This window comes from Pundamilia nyererei, unplaced genomic scaffold, assembly GCF_000239375.1.
Source record: "Pundamilia nyererei isolate P.nyererei 1_Seehausen unplaced genomic scaffold, PunNye1.0 scaffold00009, whole genome shotgun sequence".
NCBI lineage: Eukaryota > Metazoa > Chordata > Actinopteri > Cichliformes > Cichlidae > Pundamilia > Pundamilia nyererei.
In genome coordinates this window covers 6,240,964-6,245,679 of record NW_005187410.1, presented here as the reverse complement: position 1 = coordinate 6,245,679, position 4,716 = coordinate 6,240,964, and positions in this window count along the sequence as shown.

The window sequence follows — 4,716 nt, the reverse complement described above, 5'->3', positions numbered from 1 at the left end:
ATCCTGTATTCAATGTAATCCCGCACTGTACTCTCAGATAACAATCTATTTTACAATAAGATACACAGATTACAGAACTCTGTAAAGTTTTGTGTGATTCGTTTGTTGGCCTTTGGACTTCTTTCATGGAGTTAGATGCAATGATCCTCTAAACTGTCCAATAACATTAAACAGGAGTTGTTGCTATGAAGAAGTACTACTTCTTGCTCCCAGCCAAGAACTATTGTTTGTACAGTTGACCAAAACCTCTTAACACCACAACACGCATCTCCATCATAATCTTGGTTACTAACTAGTGACAGTAAACAAAAGGAAAACAAGTACTTGCTTAACATCTAAAAATAGTGAGACTTTTGTTTACTTTGCCCGACTTAATGGTTGTTACTTCTTGAGAAAGCTCATAATAGATTTTCCAGTATCATTGTTTCCTTAGAGATATTTTAGAAATGCTGTTAACATTAACCACCATGAAATGCCTTCTTAATAGATTAAGTGGTTACATTTTAAAATGCATTTTACTATATATTTAGCAGCATAAATGTCCTTTAAGCAGACTCAGTTTCAAGCCTTTAACCGAGATATTTTATTTTCCACAGCAGTTCCACATAGTTATCTCAAAATAAAACAATATGAATTCACATTTCCATAGCACATTTTTCCCCACTCTGCAGGATGAATTAGGTGTATAATAACAAGTGATTACATAAATCTCCAGTGATGACGAACAGGGATGCTTGCTTGCATGCCATTGGCTTGCATTTTTCAGATAAAAGAAATATCACCAACAATATTTCACCACTAAAACCAGCCTGAACCTTTGACAAAAGGCAGGATAGAGCCATGCTTTCCTGTTGTGCATTTAGAGATGCTCTTTTGCATATCTTGGTTTTAAAGAGTGTTTATTTAAGTTACTATTACCTTATCAGCTCAAAGCAGTCTTACCATTCCCCTCTGACCTCTGACATTAAAGGACACTTTTGCCAAGAGAACTGCTGCTCATGGGATTTTTTTCCCCCCAAACAATTCTCTGTAAACACTAGAGATGGTTTTGGGAAAACCCAGCAGTTTGGGAAATACTCAGACCAGTCACTAACCACGTGATATTCAAAGCCGTTTAAATCACCTTTTTTCCCCTATTCTGATGCTCAGTTTGAAGTTCGGCAGGTCATCTATGGCCACATGGTGCTGCCTTGTGATTGACTGATTAGATGTTTGGATCAATGTGCATTGGTATACCTAACAAAGTGGCCGGTGAGTGTATATACATTATTGAACTGATGCTGTGCTACTGCGTCAACAATGCTAACAGGCTGTTATACAGTTTGACCTGGAATGACTATCTCAGGATTCTGTCTAATAAGTAAAGCTTTGACAGAAGCCTTTGTGAATAGAGAAATAGAGCACTATAACAGTCAGACAGAACATAAATGACAACCTAAGTAGTTTAGCTGTGTAAATACCACCCATGATTCATTGTGTTATTAAATGGTAAATGGCCTGTATTTATATAGCGCTTTACTAGTCCCTAAGGACCCCAAAGCGCTTTACACATCCAGTCATTCACCCATTCACACACACATTCACAAACTGGTGATGGCAAGCTAGATTGTAACCACAGCCACCCTGGGGCGCACTGACAGAGGCGAGGCTGCCGGACACTGGCGCCACCGGGCCCTCTGACCACCACCAGTAGGCAACGGGTGAAGTGTCTTGCCCAAGGACACAACGACCGAGACTGTCCAAGCCGGGGCTCGAACTGGCAGCTTTCTGATTACAAGGCGAACTCCCAACTCTTGAGCCACGATCGCATATTAAGCATAACTTAAGTGATAGCTTAAACATATTAACATTGTCAGTTCTGTTGGATAGCTGCTTAAGGACCGTGATTAAACAGACTGTATAATGTAGATTTTCTCTCTTTAATTGCACTTAGTTGGATAAGCAGATTCCTGCCTTGGCCATGTCAGGTTAATATGAACCTTTTGCATATATTAATTTGACTGAAGATTGCCATGATATGCCTATATGATTTTTTGCATTTTATAATTTCAGATTTCCTTATGTGTTTGGACTTTCTTCTTATTTTCAGATCTAGTAAGGCAATTGATAAAACTATTATACCATGGCATCTGGTGGTATGTTGCCAGATCTTGATCTAATATGGGGAGAAAAAGGTTCACAATATGGCATTTACTACTACTTTTGTCAATTTGTTTCTAGTATTTAGTTGGTTTTGCACTTGGAAACACCTGCATGCCACAGAACTGTAAACATTACAAAAGAATAGGGTGGTGCATAGTTGTGAATAGAGACTTACGTAGTCTTGATGGGGGCTCGGGAAGTTGATTTTTAGCCAACATTTCCCAGTGTGTCAGAGCTACCTGACAGTACCCTCTCCTTCTTTATTTAAGTGGACTGTATTTACTTTGCAGCTGGGCTCAATATCCTGTCGAGCTTTGTGATCTGACTCCCAGCAACCCACTCTCCCTGCCTGACATTTTCATTACAGAAATGTGGGCTATGGGGGAAGCTAGCGACTCTGCTGTGGGGTATGCTCATTGAGTTGTGGTTAACATGCTGCCATGGCAACTCCTATTCATTCACTGTGGGATAGAAATGTTTTTAATCGCCCTGTACTACACAAACAGTCTGACTGCAAAAGTATTGACCTAGCAGCCGTATATCTGTAAATTTCTTTTGTCAAGGAAGGCAAAGCACATGGACACAAATCAGCTTTCAGTGTCCCAATAGACATTTGGTCTCTTACCTCAAGAAAAAGATAAAAAAGGAAATGGACTGGTTCCTATATAGCACCTATTTACTCAAGTTGAGCACTCAAAGCGTTTCTTACTTTTCTCTCTGATATTCTCACACACGCCAATGGATGCATCGGGGGAAACTCGGGGTTCAGAATCTTGACATATGGACTGGAGAAGCCAGGGATTGCTCCAGTGACCTTTTTTTTTTTACTGGCAGATGACCTATTCTGCCACCTCATCTACTGCGGCCTTTCTGTTGTTGGATGTTTACAGTTAACAGATACTCACAGACTGGCATAAATCCCTATTCTAATGAATGCACATATAAGAGCTTTCTTATCGTTTGTAAGTATTAGCTTAAATACGAAAGCTAACTGGTGAAAACCAGCCCAAAGAACACTTTGCAGAAAAATGTGACAATTGCAATTCTACTGCAGAAATGAGTACGAGTAGACTGTGTTTTTTGGCTGGGGTCACCATGTGCTAAGCTTTAACATCATTCTGGGTGTGAGGTTATAGCTTTATGCTAGCTTGTTTTTTGTAGATCGTTGTAGAGCTGGTGTTGTGTTAGCAGCAGTGGATAGATTTGTCTGCCTGGGCACAATATACATTTTACCATCATGCCATTATCCTGTTCATATCTATCTCCCTATGCAAATACTGAAATCTGATGATTGTAGGGCAGAGGGCATATTTGTTTTTGTTTTTTCCTTGTGATTGGCCAGTATAATTGATTAATTTGATTGAAATGTTAATATTGGAAAAAAAAATAGATCTGCAAACAGTGCTTAAAGAAATCAGGGCAACCATGTACCACACACAATATGGTGACACTATACCCAGTTTCCCCGAAGCATGTGTTGCATATATTGATACTGATACATTCTAGGCAACATATGGTCTAAGACTGATGTATTTTTTTGGAAGTTAATTATCCGCCAGTCCAATGCTACTGGTCAACTGATGCATTGGTATTGTTTAATGGACATTGTTGCGAAGATAATTAATCATCTAAATGTAGACAGTGTTAATACAGTTTATACAGAATTGTTGTTTTGGGGACTTTGTGACAGTGCAGTTTGCTTATTGTTATTAACACTGGACACATAGCAACATGGACATGTGTCTGTGGTTACCTGACATATAAATCTAAAATTCCTTCTGCATCTGGTTTGATGTCCAGAAAAATTTGACTGGTTAGCTGCTAAATATTTTACTGGTTTCATCAGCAAGTCACTAATCTGGTTAGTTGCTGCTGCTTGATGCCCAATGAGTGATCGGTACTGTAAAAACATTCTTTCTAACAGCGTTAAATGTATTAAATAAAGATGGGAAATCAGGCATAGGCCCAGGTGTGGGATTCAAAACATGAACAGACATTGACCTGGATGTCCTGTGGCTGTACAACATCCTGTCATACACATGTGGATCTGATTGTAAAAAGGCTGCGGCTTGTTTACGTTTTTCCACAGACAGTGTGTTGTGATGACTGGGCTCCGTTTCACAAGGCACAAGAGCACATAGGATCAAACAGACTCATCTAGGTCACTTCATTTCCCTCATGTTTAGCTGCCATTGATTTCCTTTAAAGCTTGATACACATGCATCGCCCTGACCTGCTGGATAGCCATTAGTGGCCTGTGAGTGAAGTGATGAATTGTCAACTGAAACGTTACAGCAGTGCAGATTTAAAAAAAAAAAACAACAAAAAAACAACCCCTCAGTGGCACCGAGCAAACTGTTCCTTTTCCTCATGTGCTTTGCATTGCAGTTGTTTTTGAAGGAAGTGCATTAACCACAAGAACATGTTTTGAAAGTTGTTTTGAACAGATGTGCTGGGACTGCCTGCACATTTCCTTTTGTAGCAATGACGATGAAACATCGTTATTTAGAAAATTTAAATTGTAATTGATTACAAAATGATTGTGGCAGACCAGTAATAAGTTCAGAGTATGCG